This window comes from Oncorhynchus tshawytscha, linkage group LG05 (genome assembly GCF_018296145.1).
Source record: "Oncorhynchus tshawytscha isolate Ot180627B linkage group LG05, Otsh_v2.0, whole genome shotgun sequence".
Classification (NCBI taxonomy): domain Eukaryota; kingdom Metazoa; phylum Chordata; class Actinopteri; order Salmoniformes; family Salmonidae; genus Oncorhynchus; species Oncorhynchus tshawytscha.
In genome coordinates, this window is record NC_056433.1 from 26,547,611 (window position 1) to 26,561,718 (window position 14,108).

At 43.7% G+C, this 14,108-nt stretch overlaps 2 long non-coding RNA genes across 2 annotated transcripts; both read right to left on the reverse strand.

Annotated features, from left to right (window-relative positions):
- Positions 1 to 1,428, reverse strand: LOC112251503. Its single transcript, XR_006083516.1, has 4 exons — positions 1,333 to 1,428; positions 1,084 to 1,205; positions 782 to 955; positions 1 to 618 (listed from the first exon to the last, which is right to left on the reverse strand). It is a non-coding gene; the product is annotated as an uncharacterized LOC112251503 (long non-coding RNA).
- Positions 1,429 to 1,685: 257 nt separating this feature from the next.
- LOC121838713 lies at positions 1,686 to 7,788 on the reverse strand. The gene is made up of 4 exons (XR_006083517.1): positions 7,726 to 7,788; positions 2,769 to 2,962; positions 1,895 to 2,053; positions 1,686 to 1,765 (listed from the first exon to the last, which is right to left on the reverse strand). It is a non-coding gene; the product is annotated as an uncharacterized LOC121838713 (long non-coding RNA).
- Between the last annotated feature and the right edge of the window lie 6,320 nt (positions 7,789 to 14,108).

The window sequence follows — 14,108 nt, forward strand, 5'->3', positions numbered from 1 at the left end:
TTTGGACAGAAAGTTTCTGATTTTTGCAATGTTACGTAGATGGAAAAAGCTGTCCTTGAAACAGTCTTGATATGTTCTTCAAAAGAGAGATCAGGGTCCAGAGTAACGCCGACAGTCGTAAGCAGCACAGTCTTTGTAGTTGAGGTCCGTTCAAAGCAGTGCAATTACTCCACTATAAAACAGTAATACAAAATTGATCTACAATAACTGCTAATGTAAACATGTACATAATTACCACTACTTTGACAGAGGATTAAGGTTGGGTAAAAAAAGAAGAGGATTACAAGTCTAACCTTATTTAGCATATTTCCCCTTCATTGTCCAATACAGTGATTCCCTTTCATTCACATTGACAAATCAAATTGTTCAGACTCATTGAAAAGTGATAACACAGTATTAAATGCAGTGCACATTATAAAATGATTTGGCACCTGATGAAGACTACAAATCTGACGTAGAATCATGGGTTGAGGAAGTTGTCATTAGATGCACGATTAAAAAATGTGTTCGACAGACATTGCATAATGCCTGTTTATAAAGGTTTGGCCTCCTCTCCCACTCCTCCTGCGACAGGTACACTGCCAGGCTAACTTCATGTGCCAGGGCATCAGCACTCTCCTGAAACACACATCACCCTCAGACAGTGAGAGAACAGAAAAAGAAAGAGTAAAGAAAGGTAAAGGCATAGTAAGTGAACAAAGAAATGTGAATTGAGTGAATCCCTATCGCTCAGTGTTTTTTTTTATTCAAGTAGGTTTGAGTGTCAGCGTCTAAGTCCCACCTGTGTGTCTGCCTCGGCGTACACTCGGACAACATCCTCAGTACCTGAGGGGCGGACAAAGGAGCGTGCCTGTCTGTGCTTATTCACCAGGCTGTCTATGGCCTCCTGCAGACCTGCTGGACTCACTGTTCTCCTCTCTGCATCTGTAGTGTCAATCACACGCCGGTCTGCCACCTACAGGCCACACAACAACACTGCAACTGAGGCACTGGAATAAACAGTGTTAAACATATATACAAGATTTCCTTATTATACAGGCATTTAAAGTAACATACGATGCAACCACCCACGCAAACACACACCTTGACTTGAGCTGTCTGTTGGGCAGATCTGTGTAGATGGCATCCTATTGTAGTACGGTCTTCCCTCTGATGGTTAACACTGCCTCAATCAGTAGCATGTCAGAGATAGCATCTCCTACGGTCTACAGTGAGAGCGAGAGAAAATGTCAGTTATGCATACAGGATTGGACCCTTAAATTGCAACGAACGTGTGTAGTCACTATTGCTAAAAACGGTTGATTGTGTTGCCATGGCCGTGTGTGGTCATACCTGGTTGATGAGGTTGACCGTGTTCTGCAGTAGCAGTGCAGCGTTTTCCCTCTCATCGTTGGTGTTGGAGTCCCGGGCTAGCTGCTGGATCTTCACTTCTGCTTCTTTACTGAATCTACCCATCACAGATCAGTGTATAAGCATGTGCAAGTCGGTTTCCTACACACAGTCCCGTGGCCGTTGGCCTCGAAGTAAACACCAATGTCAAACTCCTGGGCTGCATGGTGAAGGTGTTTCACTCCGGTCTTGGTACACCGCACTATTACCTGGAGGGAGGAGAGGTCAGCACTGATCGCATGTGTGTTGGAGCGACTAAGGTGTGTGTGTGTGTGTGTTTGTGTGACCTCACCTTCATGGTGTCTTCCAGGTAGTGTGTAGAGCTGCCGTTAGCGTATGCCACCTGTACTACGGCTATTTGTAGGTCAAGACCAGCCTGCGCAAATCAAAACACACACAGGGGAACATGTCAGTGTGCACACTTCTGAATGAGGAGGAGTTGGTGTGTTATGTAGGGGCATGTTTAAGCATCACAGGTGAGTATAGCGAGTGCGTGGGTGTATACCTGTGTAAGCAGTTCTTTGAGGTATGTGCTGATGAGGGTGGCAATCTTGTCTCCTGTCTAGCAGGTGAAATCTCCCTGCTGAGTCGCAGTAGTAATAAACAATACGATCAGCATCACCATCATACGAACAGCAACGCTCCCCTGCACTCATCTCCACACCTAGAGAGAGATGTGAGACAAAAGAGCAGAAAGATTGGGATGGGAAAACGAGGGAGAGAGCAATACAGACAGACAGAGAGTGGATGGCTCTGACCCTTCTCTAAAGGAGTTTGGCTGAAGCCAGCAGTATACGTAATGTGATTCATTGAGATGTCTTCCTCTCTGGTGGACAAACATGGGAACAGCATAATAATATAACAAATCAGAGTGTCCTGTATTTCATTATGAGATAAAAAAGTTTCAGTCACCTGTAGCCTGAGAGAGACACCCATGGGTGGAAGTTCTGTTACGATCTCACCATAGATTTGGACACACCCAGAGTTGAGACCTGCCTCTGCCAAGGATGCGTCTCAATCATAAATAGCTTCCTTTCCTAGTTTGTTTCACTTTCCCTACACACAGCTTGCTTTTTAAAAATGAAATGTATATATATATATATATATATATATATATATATATATATATATATATATATATATATACATACATACATACATATATATACACACACACACACACACACACACACACACACACACACACACACACACACACACACACACACACACACACACACACACCTCAATACAGATGTAGTGCAGATTAAAAAAAAGAAAAAAAAAGGAAACTGGGAGAGGATGCTATTTGGGGTCTATTGAGATGCAGACATAGATAGAAAAGAGACAAGTTGAGGTCAACTCGTCTCTTTTCGCACCTATGGGAGCTTTGTTGTACTTTGACGTAGTCGGCTCCACACAGGTGGTTGAGTTTTCCGCTGGAGCCGTTGTTGAAGAGGGACAGCTGCAGCTCTTTCTTTAGGTAGGTCTCCATCTCACACACCTTCAGAGCACCAATACCATTTGCCCCATCCACCAGCAGGGCCTTCTGATCATCTGTACGGTTAGGCACCTGGAGAGAGGGGTTGAATGGGTAACATTCATTTGAATGAACAATTATTTATTATTTTACCTTTATTTAACCAGGTAGGCCAGTTGAGAACAAATTCTCATTTATAACTGCGACCTGGCCAAGTTAAGGAAAACAGTGCGACAGAAACACAGAGTTACACATGGAATAAACAAACGTACAGTCAATAACACAATAGAAAAAACCTATATACAGTATGTGCAAATGAGGTAAGATTAGGGAGGTAAAGAAATAAACAGGCCGTAGTGGCGAAGTAATTACAATTTATCACTGCCGTGATAGATGTGCAAGTAGAGATACTGGGGTGCAAAGGAGCAAAAAAATAATAACAATATGGGAATGAGGAAGTTGGATGGGCTATTTACAGATGGGCTATGTACAAGTGCAATGATCTGTGAGCTGCTCTGACAGCTGATGCTTAAAGTTAGTGAGGGAGATATGAGTCTCCAGCTTCAGTGATTTTTGCAATTCATTCCAGTCATTGGCAGCAGAGAACTGGAAGGGAAGGCGGCTTTGTGGGTGACCAGTGAAATACACCTGCTGGAGCGCTTGCTATGGGTGGGTGCTGCTATGATGACCAGTGAGCTGAGATAAGGCGGGGCTTTACCTAGCAAAGACTTATAGATGACCTGGAGCCAGTGGGTTTGGCGACGAATATGAAGCGAGGGCCAGCCAACGAGAGCATACCGGTCGCAGTGGTGGGTAGTATATGGGGCTTTGGTGACAAAACGGATGGCACTGTGATAGACTGCATCCAATATGCTGAGTGTTGGAGGCAATTTTGTAAATGACATCGCCGAAGTCAAGGATCGGTAGGATAGTCAGTTTTATGAGGGTATGTATGGCAGCATGAGTGAAGAATGCTATGCTGCAAAATAGGAAGCCAATTCTAGATTTAACTTTGGAATGGAGATGCTTAATGTGAGTCTGGAAGAAGAGTTTACAGTTTAACCAGACACCTAGGTATTTGTAATTGTCCACATATTCTAAGTCAGAACCGTCCAGAGTGGTGATGCTGGACGGGAGGCAGGTGCGGGCAGCGATCGGTTGAAGAGCATGCATTTAGTTTTACTTGCATTTAAGAGCAGTTGGAGGCCACGGAAGGAGAATTGTGTGGCATTGAAGCTCGTCTGGAGGTTAGTTAACACAGTGCCCAAAGAAGGGCCAGAAGTATACAGAATGGTGTCATCAGCGTAGAGGTGGATCAGAGAATCACCAGCAGCAAGAGTGATGTCATTGATGTATACTGAGAAAAGAGTTGGCCCAAGAATTGAACCCTGTGACACCCCCATAGAGACTGCCAGAGGCCGGACAACAGGCTCTCCAATTTGACATTCTGAACTCTGTCTGAGAAGTAGTTGGTGAACCAGGCGAGGCAGTCATTTGAGAAACCAAGTACTGCCTGTGATAGGCTCTCACTACTGGGCCTGATGTAACACAACCAATCACATTGAGTCTGCCGATAAGAATGTGGTGATTGACAGGGTCGAAAGCCTTGGCCAGGTCGATGAATATGGCTGCACAGTATTGTCTTTTATAGATGGTGGTTATGATATCATTTAGGACCTTGAGCGTGGCTGAGGTGCTCCCATGACCAGCTCGGAAACCAGATTCCATAGTGGAGAAGGTATGGTGGGATTCGAAATGGCAGTGATCTGTTGAAATGGCAGTGATCAGTGATCTCTCTTGGCTTTCGAAGACCTTAGAAAGGCAGGGTAGGATAGATATAGATCTGTAAGAGTTTGGGTCCAGTGTCTCCCCCTTTGAAGAGGGGGATGACCGCGGCAGCTTTCCAATCTTTTAGGATCTCAGGCGATACAAAAGAGAGGTTGAACAAGCTAGTAATATGGGTTGCAACAATTGCGGTGGATAATTTTAGAAAGAGAGGGTCCAGATTGTCTATCCCAGCTGATTTGTAGGGGTCCAGATTTTGCAACTCTTTCAGAACATCAGCTATCAGGATTTGGGTGAAGGGGAAATGGGGAGGCTTGGGCAAGTTGCTGTGGGGAGGTGCAGGGCTGTTGACTGGGGTAGGGGTAGCCAGGTGGAAAGCATGGCCAGCTGTAGAAAAATGCTTATTGAAATTCTCAATTATCGTGGATTTATTGGTGGTGACAGTGTTTCCTAGCCTCAGTGCAGTGGGCAGCTGGGAGGAGGTGCTCTTATTCTCCATGGACTTTACAGTGTCCCAGAACATTTTGGAGTTTGTGCTACAGGATGTAAATCTCTGTTTGGAAAAAGCTAGCCTTTGCTTTCCTAACTGCCGGTGTATAACTTCCCTGAAAAGTTGCATATCGCGGGGGCTATTTGATGCTAATGCAGTACACCACAGGTTGTTTTTGTGCTGGTCAAGGGCAGTCAGGTCTGGAGTGTACCAAGGGCTATATCTGTTCCAGGTTCTACATTTTTTGAATGGGGCATGCTTATTTAAGATGGTGAGGAAAGCACTTTTAAAAAACTACCAGGCATCCTCTACTGACAGAATGAGGTCAATATCCTTGGGGTTGTACCTGGTAGGTTCATTGATAATTTGTGTGAGATTGAGGGCATCTAGCTTAGATTGTAGGACGGCCGGGGTGTTAAGCATGTCCCAGTTTAGGTCACCTAACAGTACGAGCTCTGAAGATAGATGGGGGGCAATCAATTCACATATGGTATCCAGGGCACAGCTGGGGGCAGAAGGTGGTCTATAACAAGCAGCAATGGTGAGAGATTTGTTTCTGGAAAGGGGGATTTTTAGAAGTAGAAACTCAAATTGTTTGGGCACAGACCTGGATAGTTTGACAGAACTCTACAGGCTAACTCTGCCCCCTTTGGCAGTTCTATCTTGTTGGAAAATGTTATAGTTAGGGATGGAAATTTCAGGATTTTTGGTGGCCTTCCTAAGCTAGGATTCAGACACGGCTAGGACATCCGGGTTGGCAGAGTGTGCTAAAGCAGTGAATAAAACAAACTTAGGGCGGAGGATTCTAATGTTAAAATATATATATTTTTTAAAGGTTACCTTTATTTATACAGGTTTTTTCTCTGAGATAACATCTCTTTTCCAAGAGAGACCTGGTCCAATAGCAGCAGAGGCAACAACGTTACTGACAAAACAACTTACATACACTAACACAACATTAAACAAAACTATAAACACGCATAGAGTACAACAAAAATATTGTACATTAAAAACACAAACATGCATGAAACCAGAAGTCAACAAATGAGAGCGCCTGGGGACTGGGAGTGGAGCTAGGCGCTGAAGGGCCTGGATTAACCTTTACATCACCAGAGGAACAAAGGAGTAGGATAAGGGTACGACTAAAGGCTATAAGAACTGATCGTCTAGTGCATTCGGAACAGTAAAAGGAGCAGGTTTCTGGGCGCGGAAGAATAGATTCAAGGCATAATGCACAGACAAGGGTATGGTAGGATGTGAATACAGTGGAGGTAAACCTAGGCATTGAGTGACGACGAGAGAGGTTTTGTCTCTAGAGACATCATTTAGACCAGTTGAGGTCACCGCATGTGTGGGAGGTGAAACAAAAGGGCTAGCTAAGGAATATTGAGCAGGTCTGGAGGCTCTACAGTGAAATAAGACAATCACTAACCAAAACAGCAATATGGACAAGGCAGATTGATATTAGGGAGAGGCATGCGTAGCTGAGTGATCATAGGGACCAGTGGGTAGCTAGGCGAGCTGGAGACACGCCGATTCAGACAGCTAGTGGGCCGGGGCTAGCAGAAGGGCCTTAGGGGGACGTTGTGACGGAAGAGTCTGTTGTAGCCCCCTCAGAGTTTACGTTGGTAGTCCAGTCGTGTTTGATCGGCAGGGCTCCGTGTTGGCAGTAAAAGGGTCCAGGCCAATTGGCAAAATAGGTATTGTATCTCAAGAAATTGGCTGATGAACCTCTAGACAGCTAGCGGGCCGAGGCTAGCAGGCTAGCGGATGGGCCTTCAGGGGACGTCACGACGGACAAGCCTGTTGAAACCCCTCGGGTGGATTACGTCGCTAGACCAGTCGTGATGGAACGGCGGGGCTCGTGTCAGCAGTAAAATGGGTCCAGGCCAATTGGCAAAAAAGGTATTGTCGCCCAAGGAGTGGCTAATGGACCTATTCAGCTAGCTGGGGGATAGGCCTAGCACAAGGCTAGTTCCAGGCTCACTGGTGCTTGCTTCAGGACAGAGACGTTAGCCAGGGTGTAGCCACTCGGATAGCAGCTAGCTAGCTGCAATGATCCAGGTGAAAAGGTTCAGAGCTTGCGGTAGGAATCCGGAGATGTGGAGAAAAAGCAGTCCGGTATGCTCTGGGTTGAATTGCGCTGTGCAGACTGACAGGAGTTGAGGGCTAAGGTTAGCTGATGGCCGCTAGCAGTGGCTAACTGGCTACTAGCTAGTTAGCTGGCTAGCTTCTGTAGGGGGTTCCGGTTCTTAAGTATAGAAAATAGGAGATCCATACCACATTGGGTGAGGCAGGTTGCAGGAGAGTATGTTGAAACTGAGGTTAAAAATATAAAAAATATATACAAAGGAAAAAATATATATACATGGGACACGACAAGACAAAGACATCTGAACTGCTACTAGCAGTGAACTGCTACTTGGTTTAACCTTATAATAACAAGCAAGCAATTATAACAAGCAAGTATAAGTTCTTGCAAATGAATAAACTTGCTTATAACTGCTGACCAATTTTTGTAATTCAAACCAACAATCAAATATCAAGGTGTAGTTAAACCCAAGAGTTAATGCAACTTTACTGTGGCTTTCCAGGGCGTGGACTCCGTCCAGTACTGCCTGTGATAGGCTCTCACTACTGGGCCTGATGAAACACAACCAATCACATTAAATATCTGAGGTAACTTTGGTTGAGTTCTTATTGCATCACCTGGTGCCCCGGATGGGGTGAGTATTTTCGATCATTCCATTGGTCCTAAAGTGACATTTTTACCCACCCAGGACACCGGGTGATGCAAAATGAACTTGCCCCCTGTTATATTGCTAACCCTTGACATTCAAGATTATAGTTTACCGTAATTGCTGGACTATTAAGCGCACCTGAATATAAACCGCACCCACTGAATTATAAAAAAAATATGTATTTTGTACATAAATAAGCCGCACATGTCTATAAGCCGCAGGTGCCTACCGGTACATTGAAACAAATTAACTTTACACAGCTTTTAAACGAAACACGGCTTGTAACAAAAATAAATAGGCTTTAACGAAACACGGCGTTGTAACAAAAATAAATAGGCTTTAACGAAACACGGCTTGTAACAAAAATAAATAGGCTTTAACGAAACACGGCTTGTAACAAAAATAAATAGGCTTTAACGAAACACGGCTTGTAACAAAAATAAATAGGCTTTAACGAAACACGGCTTGTAACAAAAATTAAAACAGTAGCCTACCAAGAAAGTCATTGGTCACTATCTTCCTCCTCCTGTGCACTGAAACCACTGAAGTCATCTCCTTCGGTGTCAGAGTTGAATAGCCTCAGAATTGCTTCATCCGTGTTGGATCGTTTTCATTGTCGCTCTCGTCACTTTCATCCGGAGGCAAATACCCCGCTGAGCTCATGCTGCCCCTTCAACACGCAGCAGTCCAGCCTTTCGAAACCCGTTGATGATAGTGGATTTTTTGACAATGCTCCACGCTGTCAGGACCCACTGGCAGACTTGACCATAAGATGCTCTTCGCCTGCGGCCCGTTTTAGTGAAGGATTTCTCCCCACTTGTCATCCAAGCCTCCCACTGAACAAGGAGCGCCACCTTAAATGCACGATTTACACTGATGTCGAGTGGCTGCAAATACTTTGGGCCATCTGCTTTTCTTCCCTCTGAAAGCTTTTGTCAGTTCCTCACGCTGCTGTTTCCAACGTCTTATCATCGACTCATTAAGGCCAAGCTCCCATGCAGCAGCTCTATTTCCTTTTCCAACAGCCAGATCGATCGCCTTCAACTTGAAAGCTGCATCATATGCATTTCTCCGTGTCTTTGCCATGATGAGGGTGACAAAATTACTACCGTAATCAGAATGATGGGAAGTTTGAGCACGCTCGATTTACGTCACATTATGTGACGGTGCTCAGTTTTTTGGCGGCATTAATCTTGTGAAAGCGGGAAAAATCCATAAATTAGCCGCGTCATTGTATAAACCGCGAGGTTCAAAATGTGGGAATAAAGTAGCGGTTTATAGTCCGGAAATTACGGTAGTTTCTAGACTAGAGAATGTTAATACCCCAGTACCTTGTGTCTTTACTCACAAACACGCTGGCCTCCTGGGCCATGCTGATGGCCTCTCTCTCGATTACGTCCTTCAGGGCGGTGAGGAGCCCCTCCTCCTCTGTTTTGGCCAGCTGGGTGGCATAGCCCTCCCACGCAGGGGTCACCATCTCCCCCATGGTGTCCACCAGCTTAACCCCGTTATCCTCCTGGAGAGGGAGGGTGGAGGGATATAGTGGATGGGAAGGGAGAGGAGGAGAGAAGGAAGGAAGGGGTAAGAAAGGAACAGGAAGGGGTGATTGTAGTATAGTGTGGATATTAGGGGTGAGGTAGATGGAGAGAGGGAGGAGGGGAGAGATAAAGATAGAGATTGGGATATTGTGTAAGTCAGAAAAGCAATAGTTTCCATGAAAGCAAATCAATTCCAGACAACCTTTTTCTAATAATATCAGCAGCTTTATTTGTGGCCCTCAGAGCAGACCAGAATAGAACCAGGGACTATCGGTCAAAGACCGATCGTTCCACCTTAAAAAGCACAAGTAAGAGGATTGACACCCACCATCTCAGATTGTTCTGAAATGGTTTCTGTTGTTAGAAATATAATTTGATTTGAGCAATTAAGCACCCAAATTGGCCATCTTAATTTATAAGATTCATATAATATTATATAAATATAATACCTAACATCCGATTTGGACCAAGCATGGGTTGCTGTCATAACTTGTCCATAAACTGCTGACAGGGTAAGGAAACCAATATGTAATTTGTGTGAACTCTCCAACATTGGGGGGATTATTATATATATTTTTAAATCACCTAATAGCAGGAAGACCACCATCTAGTGGTCAGAACCTGGTATTATAAGGATGTAGGATGGGACACAAACCTAACAGCTTCAATGACTAACTTCTCTGAACAGGGTTGGAAAAAAACTTCCCCAAATTCACTGAGAATATATTACATAGTATGAAAAAACAATACTCCGAGCTGCAGCTCCATAGTACTTGTCAGAAAGAAAACAGACACAGATTATTGGTTGTTGGGGAGGGTTGGGGGAAGGGGGGTCCATGTGTGGCTTTTGACCATTTCTTTGGATTCTTCATGTCTTAATCATTGTTTTTTTCTAATTGGTCCAAATCAGATGTTAGGTACTACATTTATTGAATATTACATGAATCCTATAAATTAAAATGGCCAATTTGGGTGCAATCAATTAGCTTAATTTATCATAGATCAAATTATATTTCAACAAAATAATGTTGCAGGAATGCTATTATCTGTTTCTAACTACAGAAATTATTTCAGAACAATCTGAGATGTCATGGTTTGCTTGAAATGACATGGAATGACCCTGAAGCCATATAGGTACAGCGAAGGGTATTAAAAGGAAGCAAGTGTTAGGTTTGGCACACCTCAGGGTTGTGTGACGCAGTGACCATGACTCCAATGGTGGCCTTAGTCTTCTTGGAGCGGAGTGTGGCCAGTAAACCCATTCGGAACATGACATGGTCTAACTGCTTAGAGTTGGTGCGGAACCCAGCAGTACCATACTATAGGACCAACCCTACAGGTTTAGGATGGACAGCAGACTTCTGGGATACTTCCTCAAACTGGGCCATTCCTGAAACACCAAAACAGAAAAACAAAGGGGATGTCTCAATAATTTGAATTGGGTTCCTCTCTTCAGCTCATCTCCTTCATAAAATGTAGCCTGTATTAATCAGGGGGCTGAACATGTTTAAAATACCCCAAATAATACAAATGTGATAATATATTAATTTTGAACAGTTTACAATAATAATGATAGCCACAACCCTTTATCAACACGATTTCAATATTTGATCTGTCAATTTAATGAGGGCACTGAGAAACCATGTTCACTCATTCGTCCTAAATCCACTATGATGTAGCCATGGCACTACCAGGTCATACTCTACGGGGCAAAGTTTATTTCAAAGGTGTATCTGTGCTGCTGCTGACCATTGATAGCTAGGTAAACTAAATCAACTCATGCAGAAACATGATTAAGCTCCTTCCTCTCTATTGACAGACTGATATTGCAACATGCGTGCAAGGTAATTTACTTGTTACAATACAAATAGAATACCGGCTATTAATTTCGAAATATTTACTAAACGTATAAATAGTTTCACTTACTTGCAGTTGTTGAAGGAGTGAATTGAAAGCCTCTCGATTCTACTTGCGACGTGGCTGCAGTTCCTTGTACGTCCCTTGACCACGCCCTTGAACTGTCATGCTTTGCTACACCGCACAAAACCAATCATCTGAACACATAGTAGGCTGGGCAGATTAGACATGTTTTGATGCATTTATTCAGTGGGCACAGCTTTAGAGGACGATTTCCCCAAGGACAATTAGTGGGCTAAAAGCTTTACCCAATGTTTTTACCGACTCAAGACAATTCAATATACATATCGATTTAATTATAAGACTGTGCCCGGAATAAATGCGCCTATATAAAATGCAGTTCTTGCCTATTGTACACTACATGGCCAAAGGTATGTGGACACCTGCTCATCGAACATCTCATTCCAAAATCATGGGCATTAACTCCACTCTTCTGGGAAGGCTTTCCACTAGATGTTGGAACATTGCTGCGTGGACTTGCTTCCATTCAGCCACAAGAGCATTAGTGAGATCGGGCACTGATGTTGGGCGTTTAGCCCTGGCTCGCAGTCGGCGTTCCAATTCATCCTAAAGGTGATTGAGGGGGTTGAGTGCAGGGCTCTGTGCAGGGCTCTGTGCAGGCCAGTCAAGTTCTTCCACACTGATCTTGACTAACCATTTCTGTATGGACTTCGCTTTGTACACAAGGGCATTATCATGCTGAAACAGAAAAGGGCCTGCCCCAACTGTTGCCACAAAGTTGGAAGCACAGAATCATCTATAACGTCATTGTATGCTGGAGAGTTAATATTCCCTTCACTGGAAGTGAGGAGCCTGAACCATGAAAAACAGCCCCAGACCATTATTCCTCCTCCATCAAACTTTACAGTTGGCACTATGCATTGGGACAGGTAGAGTTCTCCTGGCATCCGCCAAACACAGACTCCTCCATCGGACTGCCAGATGTTGAAGCGTGATTCATCACTCCAGAGACTGTGTTTCCACTGCTCCAGAGTCCAATGGCGGCGAGCTTTACATCACTCCAGCCAACACTTGGCATTGTTCTTGGTAATCTTAAGGTTGTGTGCAGATGCTCGGCCATGGAAACCCATTTCATGAAGCTCCTGATGAACAGTTATTGTGATGACTTTGCTTCCAGAGGCAGTTTGGAACTTGGTAGTGAGTGTTGCACCCGAGGACAGACGATTTTTACATGCTTCGCACTTCAGCACTCGATGGAACGGAGTAAATTGAATGACATCAAACACAGAAACCATGTGTTTGATGATTTTGATACCATTCAATGATTCCGCTCCAACCATTACCACAAACCCGTCCTCTCCAATTAAGGTTACACCATCCTGTTGGTGGCCTACCACTTCGTGGCTGAGCCGTTGTTGCTCGTAGAGGTTTCCACTTCACAATAACAGCACTTACAGTGTTATACATCTGTCAGCAACGGGTGTTGTAAACTAAAATGAATCATGAAAGAACACTATAGTAAACTGAAATAAAATAATTAACAAACCCATTCGAAAAACTAAAACTACACTGAAACAGTTATCTTTGACTCCAAAAATTTACAAAAATAAAAAACAAAACTAGGATGAATGTGTGTTTATTCAATCTGGTGGGTAAATGCAACCAGGAGACAGAAATGTTTCAAATACGCCTAGCTGTGAAGGTTATGCGTGAAGGGCTATAGGAAGTCAGGCGCAGGAGAGAAGATATTTGGTAGCAAAACGGAGCCTTTTATTTGGCGAACCAAAAGCACACAGCACAAACGAACACAAAATGCAAATACAGGTTGAACATAATCCAGCACAACCAGCCTAACGTGCACATACATGAAAACAGATAAACAATACCACACAAAGACTTGGGAGAAACAGAGGATTAAATACACAACAGATAATGAGAGAAATGAGAACCAGGTGTGTGGGAAAACGAGACAAAACAAATGGAAAATGAAAAATGGATCAGCGATGGCTAGAAGGCCGGTCTACGTCGACCGCCAAACACAGCCCAAACAAGTAGAGGCATTGATTTTGGAAGAAGTCGTGACACTAGCTTGCACGTCACTATCACTAGCTATCACCTGGCTATCACTAGCTAAGAGGGAAATAAAAAATTGGCTAAGTAGCTAACTCTATTCTTCTTATATGTACAACTAAAGTTGAAACGCCTTCGATTGGTGTAAACATGGGCGAGAGAGAGTTTCTTCCACCATATGTTTTGTCTTGGAGCTATTCCTTTCAAATCAAGTCACATTGAGATTGACTATATAATTTAAACCTAACCTAACCTATGACCTGACCCATGACCTTACTGTGCATTCGGAAAGTATCAGACCCCTTGACTTTTTCAACATTTTGTTAAGTTACAGCCTTTTTCTAAAATAGATTCAATCGTTTTTTCCCCCTCATGAATCTACAAGCAATACCCCGTAATGACAAAGCAAAAACGTTTTTATTTTTGCAAATGTATTAAAAGTAACAAACTGAAAAATCACTATTACGTAAGTATTCAGACTCTTTACTCGGGACTTTGTTGAAGCACCTTCCAAACTTCTTCCTTTTAAGAATGATGGAACCCACTGTGTTCTTGGGGAACTTCAATGCTGCAGTCATTTTTTGGTACATTTCCCCAGATCTGGGCCTCTATACTTTCTCAGAGCACTAGGAACAATTCCTTCGACCTCATGGCTTGGTTTTTGCTCTGACATGCACTGTCAACTGTGGGACCTTATACATTGGCTTGTGAAAATCCCCCTCCTGGCATTTTTCCTA